The 25,303-nt window shown below is 49.2% G+C and overlaps 4 non-coding genes across 4 annotated transcripts; 1 reads left to right on the top strand and 3 right to left on the bottom strand.

Moving 5' to 3' along the window:
* Positions 1-5,613: 5,613 nt before the first annotated feature.
* Positions 5,614-5,685, top strand: trnag-ucc. The gene has a single exon. It is a non-coding gene; the product is annotated as a tRNA-Gly (tRNA).
* A 5,234-nt stretch (positions 5,686-10,919) lies between these two features.
* Positions 10,920-10,993, bottom strand: trnan-guu. The gene has a single exon. It is a non-coding gene; the product is annotated as a tRNA-Asn (tRNA).
* A 2,896-nt stretch (positions 10,994-13,889) lies between these two features.
* trnan-guu lies at positions 13,890-13,963 on the bottom strand. The gene has a single exon. It is a non-coding gene; the product is annotated as a tRNA-Asn (tRNA).
* Positions 13,964-14,923: 960 nt separating this feature from the next.
* On the bottom strand, positions 14,924-15,005 carry trnas-aga. The gene has a single exon. It is a non-coding gene; the product is annotated as a tRNA-Ser (tRNA).
* Positions 15,006-25,303: the final 10,298 nt, after the last annotated feature.

A 25,303-nucleotide genomic window follows, 5' to 3' on the forward strand; every position in this document is an offset into this window, starting at 1 on the left:
CTACAGTACTTACAGGAAGTGCAGAGGTTCACTTGCTCCTCCTCCAAGCTCATCTACTGTGTGAGTTATTCAAGGTGTGGACTCATATACATCGGCGAGCCCAAGCTGAGAATGGGCGATCGTTTCGCTCAACACCTTCGCTCAGTCCGCCTGGATCTACCTGATCTGCTGGTTGCCAATCTCATTCATTCCTCTTCCCATTCTAATGCTGACTTTTCCCATCCTGGGTCTCCCCTATTGTCAGAGTGAGGCTAAATGCAAATCAGAGGGACAGTATATCATATTCCGCTTGGGCAGCTACAACCTAGTTGTATGAATAGTGATTTCTCTAACTTCACGTAATCCATTTATTCCCTCTCTCTTCATCCCTCCCCCAACCGTCGATCCAGGTTCTCGTTCTTAACCAGTAAACAGTTGACATTGGCCTTTCCCTTATCAACCTTCCTTTTTAGTATTTTATGTGTGGGAGGGGTGTTGGATAAGGGGCAACCGTTTCCCAGTCACTGCCTGGCGAGGATGCAACTATTCTCCGAGTCGCGTCCTCGCCCCACTCTTCGCGGCCTACCAACTGGATTGGCGCGGCCTTTGCTGCCGGGGATCGGACCAGAGCTTCAGCAGCGGCGGCGCAGCGTTGGATACATCGCGGAGCGGGCGATGCCTTACCTGGGATCGCCGTTTGAAGCTCCGGTGTGTTGCGCCTGCTGCATCAACATCGCGGAGATGTGGTTTGGAGAGCTCCCAGCGCGGGAGGCGCTAACCAACATCGCGGAGTTCTGGGACCTTTTGCCGAGGGCCGCGGCGTTGAATCTCCGCCCAGCTCGGCCTGTGGACTTCGGGAGACGCGGACTCCTGTAGAAAGGGGATCCTGAGTCGAAGCCGCTGAGGATGTTCATATCGGCGAGAGGGCCCGAACATCGGGCCGCCCGTAGCGGCGAATGCGGGGTGTGGGGGCTCGGAACGCCAATTACTGAAGCTCACAAATATTGTCACACCCTACGTTGTAGCATTGCTGTGGTTATCACCATATTGTCAGGGGGGGGGGGGGGGGAAGGAGTGAAGCGAATGGAGTGCATTAAGAGAAGCTGGTAGCAATCTCTGGATCTAATTTTGACACCGATGGAAACTCAAACAACTGCAGATGCTAGAATCTCGACGAAACACAACTTTTGCACGAACTCAGCGTGTCGGGCAACACCTGTGGAGAGAATGGGCAGGAGGCGTTTTGGATTGTGACCCTTCTTCACATTGATTATGGTAGGGAGGGAAAACTGGAAAAAAGAAGGGGTGCAATATGCCAGGCAGGTGGTAACTGGCTGCAGTTGCGGGGGCTTTAACTGGCAGACGGGTGGAATAAATGAACTAGACTAGAGGTAAAAAAACAAGATTCAGAAAGGGAATCAGATCAGGTAAAGTGGAGTGAAATGTAAAACCAGGGGGATGGTGATATAGTTGGAAGGTAGCAGGGAGGAGATGGGGAAATTAGTGTCGGGAGGAGGGGAAAGGAGTATGAATTCTGCGGTAAGATACTGGGAGAATCTACCGTCTCGAACTCACTACAGTCCGCACTGCCCAATGTATGAGTTAATTTGACATCTGTACAGATGAGTTCGTGAGTGAGATTGCAGACGACAGTGGGATTGGTGCAGTGGCCGCTAGTGAAGCTGTCAAAGCATTCAGCGTGATAAGGATCATCTGCAGGTACGGAGGAGGGTGGGAGGGGGTGACAGATGGAGTTTAATCCGAGAAACTGTGAGTTATACTTTGGAATGTCGATTTAAAGTGGAACGTGTCAGTACGGGAAAATTTCAATAACTGATGTGCGGAGCAACCCTGTGGACTTAGCTGCCTGAAAATGGCAACGCTAATAGATAGATTGGTTGGCATATAGTTTTGTTGTGACTGAATATAACAATGAGGATGTCACAATGCAGCCCGCGAAGACTTTAATTGGTCCTCATTTTGAGTTTCGCGTTCACTTCTGGTCGCTCCATTACAGGAACAATGTGGAGGCTATGGAGGCGGCGCAGAAGAGGTTTATTACAATGCTGCTTGGAATAGGGGCATTGCCTACATGCAAAGGTGTGACAGACTTGGATTGTTTAATCTGATCGTTGGAGGTTGAGTCCTGATACACGTATATACAGCTATGAGAATATAGATATTGTCGACACTCAGAACCTTTATCCCAGGGTGGATGTTTCAATGACGAAAGGGTACCACTTTGAAGTGGGAGGTGGAAAATATAATGGATATGTATTCGGCCAGTTTTTTTAAACACATAATTGTGGTACGCACTCCTAGGGCTGGTGTTGGAGACAAATAACATAGTAGCGTTGACAAATATTGCATATATGTAGATGGATATGCTCGGAATGGAGGGGTATGGATAACAGGTAGGCTAACAGATTAAATTAATTTGGCATAATGTACGAAATTGATATGGTGGGCCTTAGAAACTTTTTCTGTTTTAAGTTAATTATGAATGTTCAAACAAACGATCACCTCAACAACTAGATTCTTGTGACTCTCACCATTTTTCAATCAAAATGTTCAAAACACGGCCTGGAATACCGGTTATATTTAGAAAGAGAAAAACTGTTCCCTCATCAAGGAATTGAATCCCGGTCTCCCGCGTGACAGGCGGGGATACGAAACACTATGAAGGAGAAAAAGTTGTGCACTCTGTTTTGAGAAGCAGAGCAAGGAAAGTAGGTGCAAGGGGAGGGGGGTCGAGCGGGAAGAAATTGGTGCAAGTCCAGATGGAGCACAGGTTGGGGGCGTGGGGGCGTGATTGGTTACCTAAAATGTGAGAATTCCATGTTCATGCCTTTAGTTTTTTATTCACCGAAAACCTGCACCTTTCAGACTTTCACTTCTCACCGTCTCACTCATCTGCTCTCGGCCTCTTCATCGAAACATCGCTCATTAAAGGACATGCTCGTGTTGAATTCTTTCCTAAGGATGTGGTTTCTCTTTTTTAAACGAGTGTAAACGGAACTACGAGTCCTATTGTGCTTTTTATGTTAGAAAGCAACAGCGGGCCTGGTGATCAAGTCACAGAGTCACACTGCACTGTAGACGGTTCGGTTCTCCAATTGCCAATGGAATCCTGAACACGTCTTCCTTCCATCTGCAGCAGGTCCTGGCCGTAGCGTCACCCATTATTTTTCTTCAGAGATTCCGCCATACCCGCTGAGTTACTCCAGCACTTTTTGCCGTACTTTGGTATCACGGAGCGCGTTCCATTCCAGCTCATTGTGCTGGCGTATTTGTGGTGTCCGAGATCGAAACTTACTCAACTACTGGACATTCGTTCTCTAAAAAGGGAAAGAATGGAGGACTTTGACTTTGTATTCGACTGGTTGGCGCTAGCAATGGCTTCCTTGCCAACAGTCTGTCTGTCCGTTCCTTATTTGTTTGTTGGGGTGAGTTAAATGTATCTCCGTCGTACCGTATCTCCGTCGACACTGCGGCCTGACGTCGAGTAGTTGGTGGCCTTTGCTGGAAACAGACTTCAGTAGCTCCACCGCGGGAGCCTGCGACCTCCCGTCGTGGAGCCCGCGATCCTTTTGTCAGGGATCGATCACTGAGCACCACCGCGGGAGCCTTTGGACTTTAACATCATGGGCCTCGCGGCGTCTAGTCAGAGACCGACCTCGAGAGCGCCTAGCCGCAGGAGCTTCGACCGCCCCGACGCGGGAGTTTCGATCCCAACTACACACAAATGCTGGACCTACTCAGTGGGACAGGCAGCATCTCCGGAGAGAAGGAATGGGTGACGATTCGGGTCGAAACCTTCTTCAGACTACGATATAGATATATGAATAGATATAGACACACATGCGAATAATTTGGAATGAATGCAGACACAGGCACAGGAAACTGCAGATGTCGTTTTACATGGCGGTGCATGGATGGAGAACTATAGTGAGACCCAGTGGCTGGAGTGAGATCCAGCCACTAGATCCTATTAGATTCTAGTTGAACAAGACCGCGAAACCTTTCCACCATGTCACTTCACATTTCACATCTCTCCTATCTGACACCCTTTTGTTCCTATTTCATCTCTGCCCCTTGTCCACTCGCGGAGAAGGTCAGAAGGACGATCAGAGCGGCCGTTAATCCTGGACCCGACCGCGTCACTAGCTCAGCATTGCATCTTTCCGTATAAAGTGTTTCATCTGTTCCCGACACTTTCCTCCCACACATTCCCGCAGACGCATTGAGCGAGTCGTCGTGATTGTTGGGACTTTGAGGCAGTTGCTATATATCTGTCAGCAGCAATCTGGGTTTAATGTGCTCCGAGTGCCGAGCTCAGTGTAAACCCCGAATGGCGCCGAGATACAAATTCGTTGAGGGGATATTCTGGGAAAAGCCTTCTTCGCATATCCGATGAACACCAAACTCTTTCCTCCTACGTTATAGTCGCTTTACGCCATTTTCTGTTTAAAATAAAGCATGCCGTTAAGCAGGAAACTCGCCTCCGTGCCGTGGAATTGAATCAGTGCCTCCCACGTGAGAGGCCAACATACTGTCCATTTTATTAGCGAAGAACTGTAATCAATAATGCAATCACTCGTTCAGATGTCAATGTCAATGTCATGGCTGCTTTGACAGTAACATTCGCCTATCAGAAATCCACCGCACCGTGAAGTCTCTGTACCTTTTATCTACCTTTCACTTATAGTCATCAAGTACCAGCCGAATACGGGGTCCATTCTGTCATCTGTTAATCTGTTTATCGAAAGAACATTTATAATTGAAAAAGGACAGAGAATGCAGGAGTAACTCCACGAGTCAGGAAGCATCTCTGGATAACCGATAGGCGACGTTTTTCATCGGAACCGTTTCTTCAGACAGATCCCGCTCATGGTAAAGATGAGACAATGGGATCTTAGCATTTGTAAATTATTGAAGAGTGAGAGATGTCTCGGGTGTTTGCGGTAAGGGACTGGACAAGGGGACAAGGTGGAATCGAAGTATGTGGAGATTGGTTCATTTGGACAGGAAGAGGCAAATAAGTTGGAGATAGAAGCGGGCAAAGAAGGATATGGAAGCGGGCAAAGCGGGGCTTAGGGAAGATAAGGTTAAAGACTGTGGATGGGAAGAGCGGCTGAATCATCGAGTTGCACCGTGGTAAAGGTGCGGCAATGGTGGGCTAGAAAGTGATAGTTATTTTGGAAGTGTGTGTTACGTGTCTCGAATGTAGAATCTCAGTCCGAAGAAGGCCTCGACCTGAAACATCAACTGACGCTGTCTCAGGAGATGTTGCCCGACTCGCTGAATTATTCCAATGTGTTGTGTCGTTTTGTGTAAACCAGCATCTGTAGTTCCTCGTTGCAACATTGATAAACATTATTTAATTTCGTGGTCGCTGACATGAGAGGCAGATTTAGAGAGATCTGTTGCAGATGTCGACTCTCATTTCAGTCGGATTCCGGTTGAATAATCACTAGGTCCAGTGCAACTCCGGTCCCCCGGCGAATGGGGACATCAAATGGACAGAAATGGCCGAGGTCGAAAACTGCTCCTTCGGGAATCAGCGCCGGGATTGATGATCGAGCTACAGCAATAGAAACTATCCAGTTCCCTTACCTCCCGCAGCATCATGCGGCGATGATGGTATAGTGGTGAGCATAGCTGCCTTCCAAGCAGTTGACCCGGGTTCGATTCTCGGCCATCGCAGTTTGAAGAATTTTAATTTCCTGATGTTGAAACTACCAACCTCTTCCAGAACTCGAAGTGCCGAGAAGTCTATTCCGCTAATTTGACGTACATTCATTTGAGTTAGATCATTTCCATGGATGGCGATGCCATCGCATTTTGGTTAATTGGTATTCCCTGTTCACTTGCGGATGGATCAGTGTAGGAATTCATTCCCTCGTCATTTTCCCGGTAAATTGATGTCTGCTGCTCATTTTTTTTCCATTTGCCCAGATCAAACTAGGACACATCACAACATGCCCACAAGGCTTGTTCAGAGTAAATGACGTCAGTCCATCACCAACGGATCTCTTGATACCCGTGTAGTCTCTCAACCCCCTCCCCCGAACGTGGACTTCGCTCTATTCGTCAGCACTGATAGATGTAGTTTTGTCATAGGGAACAGAAACAGACACCTCATGTCCATACCGATCTTCGCCTATTCCCCTGTACCATCTATACACATTTCTTCCCTTTCTGGATCTCTCTGTCTCCAATACAGACTATCGACTGACGACTACTACAACCTTATAGACTTCCCGTGTTACCTAGACTATAATTACGACTGGTGTGCCTCTTTCAAATCCGCAACATCCTTCCCACAATTTCTGTTGCACGTTGCATTGTCTAATGTCAGGTAACATCAAACAATCCCCCAACCCCCTTCTCCTTCACTCCACACCCCTTTCTTCCCCCCGATCCTCCTAGGTGCAGCAGCTGGACTCGAACCTATTTCTTTCCTTCGCCCACATGTCTTCCTCTGTAATACATTCGCAGCTCTTCAATGCCTTTGACTCACACCTTTTGTGTCAGCTCTGGCATTTGTCCTACCCTCTGGCTTCTGTGCAACCATTTGGCTGTCATAAGCTCCCCTCATCCGTGTTCACGTATTACCTGCCCCTCATCTCCTCCTGCTCCCCACCCCCGCCACATCCGTCTGAAGAATTGTCCCGGCCCGAAACCGCGCCCGGGTTGCTGCTCGACTCGCGGAGTTACTCAGTATTTTGTGTATTTTTTTGTAAACCAGAATCTGCAGTTGCTTCCTTCTATTTGTCTATACTAATCACGAACAGTGCGGTCGGTATACTTCAACACCGTTCAAAACGAATCTGAGTATAATCGGCATTGTGAAAGTACTTGCAATCACATACGAAAGGATCCAGATTCCAAAACACCACCTTTGTGTAAAGAGTTCGTTTTTAGAAACTTTTATATTTTCTGAGCGGGTGGTGTGATCATTGCCACACTCTCTTTCACGTTAACTGCACGCATGCGCATCCACGTCCTACATCCAAAACTACCTCCGGCTGTTGACCTTTCCTCTGGAGGATGTTCTTAAGTCGGTCTGATACATCATGGGCCCTGGCACCAGGGAGGCAACTCACCTTCTCCGAGTTCCGCCTGTCGCCACAGAAGCTCCTGTCCGCACCTCTGACAATGGAGTCATATTAATAATAATAATGGATGAGATTTATATAGCGCCTTTCTAATACTCAAGGCGCTTTACATCGCATTATTCATTCGCTCCTCAGTCACACTCGGTGGTGGTAAGCTACTTCTGTAGCCACAGCTGCCCTGGGGCAGACTGACGGAAGCGTGGCTGCCAATCTGCGCCTACGGCCCCTCCGACCACCACCAATCACTCACACACATTCACACACAGGCAAAGGGTGGTGAAGTGTCTTGCCCAAGGACACAACGACAGTATGCACTCCAAGCGAGATTCGAACCGGCTACCTTCCGGTTGCCAGCTGAACACTTAGCCCATTGCGCCACCTGTCGTCTATGGCTGCCTGTAGTCGGTCGAGCAGGTCGAGCCTCAGCACCAGGGTTTGAGTTACAGTATTCGTCTTCCGCAGGTCATCCAGCTCGTCCAGGCGGAGCTGCATCTGGACACAGTTCCCACAGGTCGGGTAGTCAGTGCCCCAACCTGCAGCAAACGTACTGCAGTAATATTCCTGCCATTACGTCAAGAAGTTTCAAATTTTAAATTAAATTAAACACACAACCGGATAACTGTAGCCTCCTTGCCGCAGACGCTTGATCCATTTAACCATATAGCCAACAATAATTGAATACATCTCTCTTCACACTCACCGAGAATCACCGAAGTGAAAGAATTGAAGAATGCGGCTGGGTAGGGCATTCGGTCCATCGAGTTCGGCACACGCCGCGTTCTTTCACAGATTAATTTCCAGAGGTTTGGATGTGCGGACATCAGAATTACGATTGGAGCGATGGGCGGGAATGGAATCCGCATCAACCAGACGAAATGTAGAAACAAAGAACTGCAGATGCCAGTTTATACCAAAGATAGGCACATCGTCCAGAAGTAATTAAACGGGTCGGGCAAGATCTCTGGTAACGTTTCGGGTGCGGACCTTGTTCAGGCCGAAGGCAGACGTGGTCACCATTTGAGCACCTTGTTCCACCAGCGAATTAGGAACGGAACTGTCTCCCGTGCGGTGTGACTCTTTGGCTCGCCCACAAATCCGCTGCTGCTTTTTTGACAGCAAAATCATCAGAGGACTCGCAGTTCCCGTCTCACGCAAAGCGCATCCCTATGAACCTATTCAACACGAGCATGTACTTAAACAAGTGACTGGATCGCGGAAGAGGCCGACAGCACACGTTAGACAATGAGAATTGAATGGCTGAAAGTTGTATGTTTTCGGTTAAAGAAAATGTAATGGCATGGATTTTGAATTCTCCAATTCTAAGTAACTATCCTACAGACAATCCTTATCGCCCCCCCCTCCCCCCTCTCTCCATGCCCCACCTGGACACACACATATTTCTCCATGTCCCTCCCCCCTTCCACCTACATTCCTTATTCTATTTCACAATGCCGCATGCCCAAAGGTTCCGTGTCAGTATAATGGTTACTATACCTGCCCGCCACGCGGGAGACCGGGGTCAAATTCCCCGACGGAGAGACGTTTTTCTTTTACTAAATGCCACCGGAATTTCAGGTCCTATTTTGAACATTGTGATTAATAAATGGTGATAGGAACAGATAATTAGTTGTTCAAGGGATCGTTTCTGTAAACATCCGTTACGAACCTAATACGGCACGGCAGAGTTAGAGGCCATTCGGCCCACTTCAATGCCGAACATAATGCCAAGTTAATCTAATCTCATTGCTTACTTGTGATTATTTGTTAGCATTCTATTAAGTAGCATTTAATTTAGTTTTTTGAAATGTGAAAAGCTTTCCCTACGAGCCAACCAATCAGTGGAAAGATAATACATGATTAACGAGGAACCGTTATCAATTATGCAGATACCTTTCAGATACCTTTCAGATACCCCGTTCAACGTGTGACAGGAGGGGTTTTGGATTTTATTTTACGTTTCATAGACCAATATAGTTCAATGACTGGCCAGGGTCAGGTATACCATTTGGGCTCAACTGCCTGTTGTTCGAAACAACATTTACAGTCAGAAAATGAAACCAAGTGCTGGTGCAACTCCGCGGTTCAGGCTGCATCTCTGGAGAACATGGAAAGGCGACGTTTCGATTCAGGATGATCCTTTGGCAGACTCCGTCCATCGTAGACCTGAGACAATAGGGGCAGAGAAATTTAAATTTAATGAAGAGGTTGAAGGGCTTGTGTGATGTCTCGGGTGTATGTGGGTGGGGCTGAACAAGCGAGATTGAGTGGAATCGGGGCGTGTAGAGATGAGGTCAATGGGGCTGGAGCAGGCAAAGGCGCAGTTTGATCAATTTCGATTTCCTGAAGGTTGGACAAAAAGCTAGAGTAACATAGTGTGTACAATTCTGCATAAAAGGAAGAGGTGACGTTTCGTGTCGCGATTTCTTCAGGCTGTGAGTCAATGGAGTTCAATTTCATAATGTTGGAATTGCCAACATCTTACAGAACTCGTGGGGGCGATTGATCCACTCAGGCAAATTGTCGTCCAACTGCCTGAATCCACTTGAGTTTGATAATTTCTTTTGAGCGAGATGCCATCACCTTTTCATTAATTTTTGTTCATTATGAGCTGTTCGATGGATCATGGATGGAATTATTTTCCCTCATAGTTTTCCGGGTAAATGTACAACTGGATCAGTGCAATCTCCTGCTCACTCTATTCAATTTTCCCACATCAAGCTCCGACGCATCCCGACATGCCCACATGAGTTGTTCAGACTACGCGACGTCAGTCCATCACCACAAGTTCTCTGCTTTACCGTGGCAAACCTCTACTCTCTCGTCCTCCATTCTGGCATGGACTTCGCCACATTCCTCTGTACTGATAGATGGAATATAGTCCTACATAACAGAAGCAGGCACATCATAGCAATTACGAGCATCCACTACTCATTTATACTATCTCCAGTACTCCCCTCCCCTTTCATGATCTCTCTATCTCTACCACAGATGACAGACTATCGACTGGCGCCTACTCTATACCTACCGACTTCTAGAGTGTACCGGATGACACTACCTCCGACCAAGTGTCCAAACCAATCCTCCGTCATTTCCCTCACCTACAAAGTGAACCCACCATCTCCACATATTCCCGCCCTTCACAGAGACGCTCACAGCAACTCATCGGTTCATCCATTCCCACCCACACCATCCCTTCCGGGGGTACATTTATTTGCACATACGGGATGTGTAACATCTGCCCCAATACCTCCGCCCTCGCCTCCATCCAGGGACCTCAATAGTCCTTCCAAGTGAGGCTAATGTTTATGTGCACCTCCTCTAACTCGCCTACTGCAGGCTCTGTTCCCATTGTGGCCTCTTGAACATCGGTGAGACACAAGGTTTAAAGTTTGAATTCTTAAATTTTAGGTAACATCTATCAATCAGTCAAACCACATCTCCTTCCCCATTCCATACCTATTGTCTCAGATCTAGCCTTCACACAACCAACCTACTACAAAAAGCCAACACCAGATAACAATGGCCTGTTTCCCTCATCGTCGTTCCTGTTTTGGATATCTTTCATTCATTTGTTCTATATCGTTCGACACTACTGTCCGTATTTTACGTTCCCCTTTCCCTTGACAAGTTTGAAAAATGTTCTCGACACGAAACGTCACGCATTCCGTGTCTCCATAGATTCTGCCTGTCCGGCAGAGTTACTCCAGTTGCACCGCAGGAAGGCTCCCAATGGTCAGAGTGAGGCGGCAGCAGGCAGTCCCGTCTCCGCAGAGAGCAGTTACAGAGCTATCAACGACATGCATAGCAAAATGTCACGAGCGTCCCTGGGTGGGCTCGAACCACCGACCTTTCCGTTAACAGCCGAACGCGCGGACCGATTGCGCCACAGAGACAACCTGACAGAGCGGTAAGAAATTATGCATTCCCGGGTTGGGAAGGGATGACCTGGGAGATAGCTGAGAAACAGCTTTTTACAAGCGGCATCAATGGTTTTGGCCAAAGAGTTGTTTTTTTCAAAAATATACTTTATTCAGAAAAATGACAAATATATACAAAGCAGTGCAAGCACCCTTCCGACATTTGCAGCGTTTATACAGATATTTATTTGGTGTATATTCCGCTACAGTTCACAATGTCTATTCAGATCAAGCCTACTTACCACTCATGTGGCCAGATTGTCACGAACCTCATAAATCAGAGGTGTGGGGCCTGGGGGTTGTGGGGGGAGGGTGTGTGTAAAGGCAGGGAGGTTGTTGGGGAAGTGGTGTGTGTGGGCGGGAGTGGCGATGTGTAGGGCGGAAGTTGTGAGGGAGGGGAGGGGTTTGTTGGGGAAGGGGTTGTGTGGGCGGTGGGGGGGGGGTTATGGGGGTGAGGGCTGTATGGGCGGGGGTTTTGGGGGAGGGTGTGTGTGGCCGGGCAAGGGTGGGCTGTAGGAGGAGGGGTGTGTGTGGGCGTGGGAGGGAGGGGGTGAGGGGTGTGTTTCTCATTGTTCACTATTGGATAGTGGTGGGGGGGGAGGGAAGGTGTGGTGAATAGGAAGGTGAGTGTGGGAGGTGGGGGGTGGAAGGTGAGGATTGTGGGAGGTGGGGGTATGGAAGGATAGGAGGAGATTAGGGAGGGGAGAGGAGTTATGGAGGGAGGAAGGGAATGACTGAGGGTAAGGGAAAGGAGAGGGAGCGATAGGTGATGGATTGGAGGAGGGGAGGAGGAGAGGGGAAAGAAGAGGGAGATGAGGATGGAGAGTGGGTAGGAGTGGTGATAGAGGGAGAGGAGGGGTAGTGGGGAGGTAGGGAGTGGGGATTATAGGGAGAGGAGGGCAGTGGGGAAGGTCAGGAGGGATAGTGGGGGTATAGGGGGAGGTGAGGAGTGGGGGGTAGAGAGATATAGGAGGGGAGAGGAGTTTTGGAGGGAGGGAGGGAGAGAGGGTAATGGAAAGGAGAAGGATAAATAGATGAGGGAGGGATTGGAGAGGGGAGGAGCAGGAAGGAAAGAAGAGGGAGGATGAAGAGGAGGGGGAGGGAGTGCTCCCTTCCCATGTTGTCTTTCTCACTGTCTTTCTTCATTTTCTTCGAGTGCTCATCAGTGTTGTTATCCCTGTCTCACTACTTCGCCATGTTCCCAGGTTTCTGCACCTGGGTTAATATCCTTGTGCTCACTGCTATCGCGTATACTTGCTCGCGGTTCCCAGGTCCTGACATTGAACGAAATAAAATATAAACGGGCAAATCGACTGGGGTTTGTACCTCCGAAACTTCACTTACCCAGTCCTCCGGAAGTGGCGGCGCTGGCTTAACAGCTGCGGCCCACCTGCAGTCCGTCTGTTTTTGTTTTTTTTTTTCGTTTTGTTCTTTGTCATGTCTTAGTTAATTTTGTTTTATTAAGTTGTGTATGTGTGTGGGTGGGGTGGGAGAAACATGCTTTGGTCTCTTCCTTCGGGGGGATGCGACTTTTTCTTCGGTCGTATTCCCCGTCTCCGGCTGCGCTGAGGCCTAATGGCGGAGCTGGCGGCACCGAAGCTGTAGCAGCAGCGGCAGCGGAGACCTGACTCGGCACCGAAGCTGTGGCGGCGGCAGCGGCGGCAGCGGGGACCCGGCTCGGCCCTGGAGCTGTGGCGGCGGCAGCGGCGGCGGAGGAGATCCGGCTCGGCACCGAAGCTGTGGCGGCGGCAGCGGCAGCGGCGGGGACCCGGCTCGGCCCTGGAGCTGTGGCGGCGGCAGCGGCAGCAGCGGAGGCCCGGCTCGGCCCTGGAGTTGTGGCGGCGGCAGCGGCAGCAGCGGAGACCTGACTCGGCACCGAAGCTGTGGCGGCGGCAGCGGCAGCGGCGGCGGCGGGGACCCGACTCGGCCCTGGAGTTGTGGCGGAGGCAGCAACAGCAGCGGAGTTTGAACCGTCGCCTCGGCGCAGAGGGAGAACAAAGAGGGAAGAGACAGAGACTTTAAGATTTTGCCTTCCACCACAGTGAGGAGGTGTTTGGTGAACTCACTGTGGTGGTTGTTAAATTTGTGTTGATTGTGTGTTTTTGCCACTTGTTAAATTATATGTATGACTGCAGGGAAACAAAATTTCGTTCAGACCGAAAGGTCTGAATGACAATAAACCGAATCTAATCTAATCTAATCTAATCTAATCTCTAGGATTCCAGGTAAAAATCGAGTCTGCATTTTAAATTCAGAATTTCTTCAGACACCGTTTGTGCGATTTCCCCAACTTTAGTAAAGTCACCACGTGGAAGTGATGGGAATTGAACCCGGGGCCTTAAACATGCACAACGTGCGCCCTTCTGCAGAGCTGCATCCCGACTCCGTGAGAACAACATCGATATTGAAAATATCTGGAGCACGCCACGCGGCCACTCGAATTTCCACCACCATTCAACATGATCTGAGCTGATCATCCCAACACAGTCCACTGTTCCCCTCCCACCCCAAATCTCTCGACGCCTTTTGTGTCCAAACGTCTCGCTGTAACTTTTTAAAACTGTCCAGCGGCAGTTCAGCAGCGAATCCAATCCGCTAGTTCCAGGGATAGACACAAAAAGCTCGAATAACTCAGCGAGACAGGCAGCATCTCTCGAGAGAAGGAATATGCGACGTTACGAGTCAAGAGCCTTCTTCAGTTCCTGGGATGTTGTTTATTGAAAAGAGGAATATTTGAATGAATGGAAACGAGACGCCGCAGGGAGATACCCAATCAGCGGATTGAGGCGACAGCAGAGAGCGCCAGCCTCTGGAGAGAGCAGATTTGCTCAGCTGCCAAGGGCATGCACAGAAATAAATATCCGATCGCCAGCGTCCCTGGGTGGGCTCGAACCACCAACCTTTCGGTTAACAGCCGAACGCGCTGACCGATTGCGCCACAGAGACATCTGGACGGAAAGTGAATAAACGGACGATTCCCGGGCTGGGAAGCGGTGACCAGGGACAGGGTTGGGACACTGCTTTTCATAAACGGCATCAAAGTTTTGGGCCAGAAAGATTTTTTCTAAAATACATGTTATTCAGCCCCCCCCCCCCCCCCCACCCCCCATATATTACATTATCACTTCCAACATTCTCAACGCTTACACATACAGTAATTTGTTTTATATTCTGTGGATAAAATATCCTTATACCAAGCCCCCTTAACGTTCACTTGGGCTGGAAGTCACGGTCCTCATCAAGCAGAACATTATGGAAACACTTAGCTTCCTGTGTACAGATCCGCCCCCAACCCGAGAAAGAGTGCGCATGTGGTCGACACAAAATGCTGCAGGAACTGTGCGGGACAGGCAACATTTCTGGAGAGAAGGAATGGGTGACGTTTTGGGTAGAGACCCTTCTTCATACTGATAGTCAGGGGTGAGGGAAGCTCGAGATGTTGAAGGGTTGGACAAGAATGTAAGGTGTGAAAACACCAGATAATCAGAGAGGAGGAGCAGCGGGAGAGGTTGTTGTAGTACTCTCAGCGGAGAGAGGAGGAGAACTTCACATGTGATCGGGGGTGCCGCAACAATTCACCGGGTATGTCCAGTAAGCACAGGTGTGGCATAGTGGGCCGACACTCTCGGGCGTTCAGTGAATGAGAGGTGAATTATCGCTCCGCACATACTCTGGGCCGCAGTATTCAGGACCGGAGCCAACTAGGAAAATATACAGCTGAGTAACGGAGCCATTTGTTCCATGTCGCAGCAGATAATCAATCGACTTAACGGCGTGACCAAAATCTTTGGCTACGGACATATTTACTTACCTATTTCTGCGGAATATATTAATTCTGACAGCAGTTAGTGAACATCCCTTCAAAATTATGCACAGGTCGGTTCAAACGATCGGACCTGCTACCGCCGTAATCGGCAGGATTCGAACCTGCGCGGGGAAACCCCAATGGATTTCTAGTCCATCGCCTTAACCACTCGGCCACGACCACTGCCCTCCAAATGTCTGCGCTCGAAGAAGATAATTCACCAGAAATAATCGGTGAGTCCTGGGACAAACTGAGACTGCGCTGATTGCAGTGTCACGGCAGTAGTACTGATCCTAAACCAAAGCTGGAGAGCGCCGGGAACACACAACAGGCTAGGCAGATTAGTTGAACATCGCTATCAAAACATGGGGAGAGGGGAGACACAATTTGGGGGGAGGGACTCACTTTCTTGGTGCCCGCGCAGGGCTTCAACATCGGGAGCCTCGATCGCCTCGACGCAGCAGTTTGATTTTAAGCTGCATCGGGCGATGAAAGGTCCCGCGAACGGGCCGATTCAACCCTTAGAAATCGGCTGATACCCACTTGAATCATTGAAAAGCTACAATGTGATAAATAACACTGAAACAAATTCAATTGAAGCCAATACAGGCAAACAGAGGAACCAACCTTGGAGGGGAGAGACAGAGAGAGATGGGGAAAACACATACTAAATAACGCGAATAACCGTGAATGAGGGACTTACCTGCAAGCCAGCCAGGAAACCCTTTCGACCTGAGCCCTTAATGAGCTGACCACTTTAAATCCGATACCCGTTTAAATCTTTCCCATCCACCAATACATCCAATTAGTTCAAATGGTAATTGTACCCGCATCAGACAGCTTTAAGAAATTATTCGTGAATACCTTCAGTCCCCCCCCCCCCCCCCCACACCAATCAGTCAAAGTTTGCTACACGGGTGGAAGTAAACTAAATAGTGGAGGCAGGACACAAATTGGAAATGCAACGATGGGAAAGAGGGTATAGGAAAAGTTAATAAAGACACCCGAATTAACGGTCAGAAAGCTCACAAAGGGATAGGAGAGTATGGCCAAGTGAAATAGGAATCGATGTAAAAGGTGAGGTGAGTAATGGATTACATTTATTATATATGGATGCGTGAAGCATTATTAGAATTATTATTAGAAGTATTAGAAGTATTGCGCTTATGTGAAATGACAATAAAATATATTATTATTATCATTATTATTATTGTTATTATTGTTATTATTATTATTATTATTATTAGAAGTAAATTGGATGAGTTTGAGGCTCTGTTAGGGATTGGTAGATTTGACATTGTGGGGATTACAGAGACACGGCTGCAGGTGGGTCAGGACAGGGAACTGAATATTCAGGGTTATACATCCTATAGAAAGGACAGGCAGGTGGGCCGAGTAAGTGCGGTGGCACTTTTGGTGAGGGATTAAATTCAGTTCCTTGCGAGGGGTGACATATGGACGGCCGATGTAGTCGATGTGGATAGGAATGAGGAATTGTAAAGATGAAAATACACAAATGGGAATTATCTACAGCCCCCCAAACAGTAACCTGGATATAGGGTGCACGTTGCAGCATGAGTTAAAATTGGCATATAACAAAGGTAATGCCACTGTGGTTAGGGACATTTCAATATGCAGGTAGACTGGGAAAATCAAGTTGGTTCTGGACCCCAATAAAGGGAGTTTGTAGAGTGCGTCCGAGATGGATTCTTAGAGCAAGTTGTACTGGAGCCTACCAGAGTGAAGGCAATTCTGGATTAGGTGTTGTCTAATTAATCAGATTTAATAAGGGAACTCAAGGTAAAGGAACCGCGAGGTGGTGGTGACCATAATATGATAAGTTTTAATCTGCAATTTGAGAGGCAGAAAGTTAAATCAAAAGTGTCAGTGTTGCAGTTGATCAAACGGACTATGAAGGCATGAGAGAGGAGCTGGCGAAGGTCGACTGGTAAAGGATCCCTGCAATAATGACGGTGGAACAGCAATGGCAGGAATGTCTGGGCACCATCCAGAAGATACAGAATCATTTCATTCCAAAGAGGAAGAAGTATTCTAAGGGGAGCAAGAGGCAACCCTGGTTGACAAGAGAAGATAGGGATTGAATAATACTAAAATAATAGGTGAATAACATAGCAAAGAGCAGCGGGAAGCCAGAGGATTGGGTAACTTTCAAAAGACAACACGAGGTAAGAAAATGGGCAATACGGGGTGAATAGATGAAATACGAAGGCAAGCTGGCCAAGAATATAAAGAAGGATAGTGAAAGCTTCTTTATGTATGTTAAGAGAAAAGCTAAGTAAATACAAATTATGGTCCCTTGAAGGCAGAAACGTGTGAAATTATTATCGGGAACAAGGAAATGGCAGAAGAGTTGAACAGGTACGTTGGTTCTGTCTTCACGAAGCATGCACGGAAATCGCTATCAAAACATTGGGGGATACAATTTCTTGGCGGCCGCGCGCGCATATTGGTCCAAGTCAGAGCTTGACTAATCTTATGGCATTTCTGAGGATGTGTCAAGTAAAATGGATGAAGGAAAGCCAGTGGGTGTACCGTATCTGGAATTTCAGAAAACCTTTGATAAGGTACCACAGGGGATTACTGAGCAAAACTAGAGCATATGATATTGAAATGGATAGATAATTGTTTGGCAGACAGGAAACAAAGAGTAGGAATAAACGGATCCCTGTCAGAATTGCAGGCGGTGGCGAGTGGAGTGGTGCAAGGCTCGGTTATGGGGCCGCAACTATTTGCAATATATATTAATGATTTAGATGATGGGATTAAAAGTAACACGAGCAAATTTGCAGACGACACAGACATGGGTGGCACTGTGAATTGCGAAGAGGATGCTAGGAGGATGCAAGGTGAAGCGGACAGGTTGAGTGAGTGGGCAGATGCATGGCTGATGCAGTATAATGTAGGTGAATGTGACGTTATCCATTTTGGCGGCAAGAACAAGCAGGCAGATTATTGTCACAAAAGTGTCAGATTATTATCACATGCTGGGGTCAATTAAATAAGATGAAATACCGGCACATTTGGATAGCAGTACCAAGATTGGTCCGAGTCAGCATGGATTTACGGAGAGGAAATCATACTTGACTAATCTTCTGGAATTTTTTGAGGATGTAACTAGGTACATGGGCAAGGGATGGCCAGTGGATGTAATGTATCTGGACTTTCAGAAAGCATTTGATAAGGTCCCACATAGGAGATTAGTGGGCATAATGAGAGCATATGATATTGGGGGTAGGGTACTGACATGGATAGAAAATTGGTTGGCAGACAGGATGCTAAGGGTAGGGATTAACGGGTCCCTTTCAGAATGGCAGGCAGTGACTAGTGGGGTACCGCAAGGCTCGGTGCTGGGGCTGCAGCTATTTACAATATACATTAATGATTTAGATGAAGGGATTACACGTAAAATGAGCACATTTGCAGGTGACACAAAGTTGGCTGGCAGTGTAAATTGGCAGGAGGATGCTATGACGATGCCGGATGACTTTAACAGGTTGGGTGAGTGGGCAGATGCATGGAAAGTGCAGTTCAATGTGGATACATGTGAGGTTATCCACTTTGGGAGCAAAAACAGGAAGGCCGCTTATTATATGAATGGTGTCAAGTTGGGAAAAGGGAAGGACGACGAGATGTGGGAGTCCATGTTCATCAGTCAATTAAATTAAACATGCAGGTGCAGCAGGCAGTGAAGAAAGCGAATGGCACGTTGTCTTTCATAACAAGAGGAGTTGAGTATAGGAGCAAACATTTCCTTCTGCAGTTGTACTTGGCACTACTGAGACCACACCTGGAGTAATGTGTGCAATTTTGGTATCCAAATCTGAGAAAGGAAATTCTTGCTATTGAAGGAGTGCAGCGTAGGTTCACGAGGTTAATTCCCGGGATGGCGAGACGGTCATATGTTGATAGAATGGAGCGGCTAGTTTTGTACACTCTGGAATTTAGAATAATGCGAGGGGATCTTATTGAAACATATAAGATTATTAAGGGGTTGGACACGCTAGATGTTGGGGTAGTTCGGAACCAGGGGCCATAGTTTAAGAACAGTGGGTAAACCATTTCGAACGTAGACGAGGAAAAACATTTTCACACGAAGGTTGTGAATCTGTGGAATTCTCTGCCTCAGAAGGCAGTGGAGGCTAATTCTCTGGATGTTTTCAGGAGAGAGTTTGATAGAGCTCTTAAAGATAGCGGAGATAGGGGATGCGGGGAGAAGGCATGAATGGGGTATTGATTGTGGATGCCATGATCACAGTGAATGGCGGTGTTGGTGCAAATGGCCGTTTGGCCCACTCCTGCACCTATTGTGTGGTCGATTATCTATTAGGAAAAAGGGAAGTGCAGCGGGACCTGGGTGACCTTGTACACCAGTCACTGAATGTAAACCTGCAGCTACAACAGGAAGGACATCCTTGCTATTGAGGCGTAGGTTCACGAGGTTAATCCCCGTGAATCCGGGACTGTCATATGTGGAAAGACTGGGCTTGTATTCACTGCAATTCAGTAGGATGTGAGGGAATCTTGGAGAGACATATACAATTATAAAAGGTACACAACAATGCTGGAGACACTCATCGTGTGCAGCAGCATCTCCAGCATTTTGTTGTACCTTCGATTTTCCAGCATCTGCAGTTCCTTCTTGTACAATTATAAAAGGACTGGTCAAACTAGATGCAGGAAAAATGTTCCCCATGTTGGGTGAGTCCAGAACCAGGGGGCCATAATCGAAAAATAGAGGGAGGCCATTTAAAATTGAGATGAGAAAAATCTTTTTCACCCAGTGAGTTCTGAATTTGTGGAATTTCTGCTACAGAAGGCAGTGGACGCTCTAGGGGCAAGCGGAATCAATGGATATGTGGAGAAGATAGGCACGGGTTACAAATTGTGGATGATCAGCCTTGATCACAATGAATGGCGCTGCTTGCTCGATGGGCCAAAAGGCCTCCTCCTGCACCTTTATTGCTGTTTTCTATGTTTCTATGTTTCAGATCTATGCTCTTTCAACCTGGACTCCGGGCGGCAGATGGACGGACGACGTCCTCATATCGCCACACAATTCCTAAATCACTCATTTTATACTCAGTCTCTGAATATGTGCAGCAGCAGTAGTGACGGTGGATATTACCGCTCCCCAAATGCCCTGGACAATGTGGGGACGGGCCGCCTGCTCGGACCTGCGCGCTACATGCGGTAAGGGAGCTCCCGCCGGGCTCTCAGTGACGGAACTCCAGGATCGTGACCCGGTGCCCGGGCAGTGATGGCGATTGGTTATTCTGCAGGCTGACCGGCCGAACCGCGTTCACTATCCTCCGTCCAACGGGCTTGCTGGATCGCATTAGACAACCAAATTAGTGTAGGCGGGAGGCACATAAGTCCCCGGCAGGTGAAGGCGGGGATTCTTCCATAAATCGGAGATGCAAAAGGACTTGGGGTGCTGGTGCAGGATTCCAAAAGAGTGAATCTGCAAGTCGAATCGGTTGTAAATAAATATTTGTTTTCAAAAGGCTTGTCTATAAAAACAGGGGTGCAATGTTGAGGCTCTTTTAGATAGATAGATAGATAGATAGATAGCCTTTATTGTCATTCAGACCGAAGTCTGAACGAAATTGCAGCAGCCATACATATAATACAATAAAAACAACAATAAACACATATTAACATCCACCACAGGGAGTCCACCCAGCATCTCCTCACTGTGATGGAGGCAAAAGTCTTAGGTCTGCAGTCTCTTCCCTCCTCTTCTCCCTCTGCGCTCAGGCGATACCACCCGGGCGATGTTATAAATCAGTCCCGCGGCTCAAACACCGCGGCCCGGGGTGGTAGAAGCTGCCGCCCACCAGTCCTGCAGACGCAGCCGCTGGCCCGCGGCCGAACCCCGGACTCAGGCCACCACCACCAGAACACCGTCCCAGCCACCCTCACGTGAGTACCGTACCGTCTTCAGCCTCGGGCTGGGCCGCCCCTGACATGGGCGCCGAACCTCCCCCGGGCCGGGCCGCCCCGACATGGGCGTCGCTTCTTCCCCGGGCCGGGCCGCCCCGACTTGGGCGTCGCTTCTCCCTCTGGCCGGGCTGCCCCGACTTGCGCATCGCTTCTCCCCCTGGCCGGGCCGCCACGACCTGGGCGTCGCTTCACCCTCTGGCCGGGCTGCCCCGACTTGGGCGTCGCTTCTCTCTCTGGCCAGGCCGCCCCAACTTGGTCGTCGCTTCTCCCTCTGGCCCGGCCGCCCCGACTTGGGCATCGCTTCTCCCTCTGGCCGGGCTGCCCCGGCTTGCGCGTCGCTTCTCCCCCCGGCCGGGCCGCCCCGACTTGGGCGTTCTTCTCCCTCTGGCCGGGCTGCCCCGACTTGGGCGTCGCTTCTCTCTCTGGCCGGGCCGCCCCGACTTGGTCGTCGCTTCTCCCTCTGGCCGGGCCGCCCCGACTTGGGCGTCGCTTCTCCCTCTGGCCGGGCCGCCCCGACTTGGGCGCCGAACCTCCCTCGGGCTGCGAGCGCCGCACCTCGCGGAACTCGGCCGCTCCGACGGGAGCCTCGTTCCTCCCTCGGGCTGGCCGCCCTCACGGGAGCGTCACAGCCTCTCACGGGAGCACTGTTCCAGCCTGAGCCGGACCGTCCTCACGGGAGCGAGCTCAGGGCGAGTCCTGACGGGCTCTGCCTCCGGAGCCTCGAGGTCGTTAGCTCCATTAGGCCTCAGCGCAGACGGAGGCAGAGAAGGGGAATACGACAAAAAAGTCGCATTCCCCCGCAGGGAGAGACGGCAAACCCCGTTTTAACCCCCCCCCCCCCACACCAAAACACAAACTAAGAACCAAAAACTAGACTAACGAAAACAAAATAAACAACACAAAAAACACAAACAAATGGGACTTCCGGTGAGCCGCTGCAGCCAGGGCCGCGCCGCCACTCCGTAAGGTGCTGGTAAAGCCTCAATTGGAATATTTTGAGCAATTGTGGGCACCATAGTTGAGGACAAATATCGTGTCCCTGGAGAGGGCCCAGAGGACATTTACAAGAATGATCCCAGGAATGAATAGGTTAATCTATCAAGATCGTTTGTTGGCACTGGGCCTGTACTCGCTGGAGTTTGGAAGAATGAGTGGAATATTATAGAAGCATGCAGAATAGTGAAAGGATTGGATAGAGTGGATGTGGAGAGGATGTTTCCACGGGAGAGTTTAGGACTAGAGTTCATAGCCGCAGATTTAAAGGACATCGTATTTGGAAGCTGAGGAGAAATTTATTTAGTCAGAGGGTCGTGATTCTGTAGCATTCTGACGGCTGTGGAAGCCAAGTCAGTTGGTATTTTTAAGGCAGAGATAGATATATTCTACAGGAGGTAAATAAAAAGATGTAGAAGGGAATGAGATAAGAAGTGAAATGTAAAACGGGTGGTGGAATGTAGATGGGTGACAAGGGGAATGGAAGGGGGGGGGGGTGATAAACTGGGGGACTCAGGGCTGGGAAATGAGCGCAGCAGGAGGGGAAAAGAATGGTAATTCTGCGGGGAGTTAGTGGGGAAAAATGGGAGCGCACCCCGCTGGAGTACTGGGTCTGGATTGAGGGAGGGGAAAGGAAGGGTGTTCCTTATCATTGGATGCAATTCTCGAACCGCAGAGGTATAACTCCCCTTCCCATTCCCGTACATTTCTGTCAATCTGGCCAATCTGAGATCATTCTCTGAAAGTGTTTAATTCGTCCACACACAATGCCGTAGTCACTCTGGGGGAGACGGCATATTGCTGGAACTCTGACGGCCACAGTCCCGGTTTAATGCACTCGGAGTAACGGACTCGGTCACTGAATTTAACTGCTAACGGCGCGGAGATACAGCCATGCTGAGGGGATATTCGGGAAGATTCCGATCACAACGTGCCTTTTCTCTGGCGACTCTCGCGTTTCGAGCTCACTGCAGTCGGGACTGCGCCATAATATTCAATATATATACATTATTTGAACATAAGTATAGATGTGTTGGTGATAAATTTGCAGAGACAGTAGGATTGGTTTAGTTGCAGCCAGTAAGGATGGATGCATAAGCATTCAACTGGATATATATTATCTACAGAAATGGGCGGTGAAATGGCGGATGGACGTTAATCCGAGCAAGTGTGAAGTGATGCACTTTGAAAGGTCCAATGAAAGCGAAAACTGTAGTGTATCGTTCAAGAGATTAATCCCTCTAGCCACTAAATTAATAGCATGGTTAAGGGGAAAGTCTCCGTACGCATGCGAGCACAGCATCAGAGACCTTCAGAGCGTCTTCACAGATAAGTCTTCCAAAACACAGTCGGTGGCTGAAAACAATAAGGTACATCCAAACTTCTTCGAAGTCGTTACTATAATCTTCATCGAACTCCACCTTATCGCTTCAAACATTAGAAAGCTCCTCGTGTCTCCGTTACACTTCGCATGGTCGAAGGTTGAACCTTCTCCATGCTCGTTCCAAACTAAACTAAAAACTAAGCTTCTGCGCAAGAGACATAGCTCCAAGCACGCCCAATAATACGCCATAAATCCCACCCACCATATAACGGGTATTCTAAAATTTAAAGACACTTTCCGTCATCAATGACATGCAAAACAACCAAGTGGCCTTGACAGAAACTATGCAGTCAAAGGCAAATGTTTCCCAGCATTGATGTGCAGAGAGGTCCTGGGGTCCGTCCATAGCTGCCTGAAAGTGGCAACGGAAGAAACCAGAGTGGTGCTAAGTCATATAGTTTGCAAGACTTCGTTGGTTGGGACATTGAATATAAGATTATGGAAGTCTCGAAAACTTTAGTTAGGCCTCATTTTGAGTCTCGCGTTCAGTTCTGGTATCTCCTTTAAACTAACGACGTGGATGATTTCGGGGTGGGGGGCAACAGAGGTTTAGAGATATGTTGGGACATGTTTGTTACATATAGAGCTGTGGTTGCCGGGAACACGCTGCTCGTGGTAGTGATGGAGGCTGATGCCACTAAGGACATTTGATAAATTTGACATCATGTTCCATACTGATATGGCCTGCACCTGGGCAGCACTATTTTGCACTCACACCAAATGTTAATTGAATTATTTGTTGTTGTTACCATTGATAAATCAAAGGTCCAAAATAGCACCTGGGATTCCGATTGAATTTAGAAAGAGGTAAACCGTCTCCACATCTGGGAATTAAACCACGGTTTCCCACCTGGCAGGCGGAGATGCTAACCACTAACCACTATACAGACAAGGAACCGTTGTGGCCTCAGCATTGTGATGCAGAGCAAGGAATGTAGGTGGAATGGGAGGGGGAGAAGGAGTAATGGGTGCGAGTCCAGCTGGGCACAGGCTGAGGGTGTGATGGGAATTGTTTGTAGGTCAGTCACCTAAATTTGGAGAATTCAATGTACATGCTGTTTGCTTTCTTTAGAATGGAAACCTGCACGTTTCAGGCATTCACTTCTCACTGTCTTTTTATGAAGGAACTGCAGATGCTGGAAAATCGAAGGTACACAAAAATGCTGGAGAATCTCAGCGGTTGTAGCAGCATCTATGGAGCGAAGAAAATAGGCAACGTTTCGGGCCGAACCCTTTCTTCAGACTCCTCACGTGCTCTCGGACTCTTTTGCGATCCATTGACTTATTCAACTATATACACGTGTTGAATTATTTCATAAGAGGGGCTTTTCCCTGTTCTAAACGGATGTAACCGGAACTGCTTGGAAGCAGTCTTTTGTCCCGCCGCCGGGATCGGGGCGCCGACTCCCGCCAGTCACCTGGCTTTGGGTCCCGCCGCCGCGGTCGGCCGCTCGCTTCCCGCCTGTGCCTGGTCTCAGCAGCCGCAGGCCACCCGGGTCAATGGGCGCGTTCCCGGCCTTGTTTGACGGCCGTCAATCTCTCCCGCATGGCCAGCCCGGAGCCGACTACCGGGGCTGAAAAGCCGCGGCTGTCGCCGCTCCCCCTCCAGCTGCTACCAACCGGAGCTCCCAGTATCACTTACACCGCCGCCCGCCGGCCCCGGGAACGGAGAGGGAACGACCCTCGCTTTCTCTCCGGCACAGCCCGCCCGGAGCCGCCCACCGACCACCGGCCGTCAGCTACCCGACACTCGGCCGGCCGCTGCTCAATGCTTAGCCTCCCGATATGGAGCGGGCCTACCTGGTGCGGATGCCCGAAGACATCCTTCTGCTCCTCACCGGCGCATACCTCGACGATCCCCGGCTGCTGACCTCGACGATCCCCGTGCATCGGCGGTCCCGCGACGAATTCCTCGGCAGCTTCCTGTCTCCGCCGGGGGCGCGGCAGCGCAGCCGGTCTCCGACGACACCAGCGACGGTGGGTGGATTCCCTACCTGCTGCGGTGGGGCGAGGCCCGTCATCCGGGAAGCGCCTAGGTTGTCCGCCTGTCAACGCCGCCTCGATCGGCTGCCAAAAGGGCCGCCGCGGCCTAATCCCGCATTGCCGCCATATGGACTGCAAAAATGGCAGCCGCGGCCGA

Source organism: Amblyraja radiata, chromosome 37 (genome assembly GCF_010909765.2).
Source record: "Amblyraja radiata isolate CabotCenter1 chromosome 37, sAmbRad1.1.pri, whole genome shotgun sequence".
NCBI lineage: Eukaryota > Metazoa > Chordata > Chondrichthyes > Rajiformes > Rajidae > Amblyraja > Amblyraja radiata.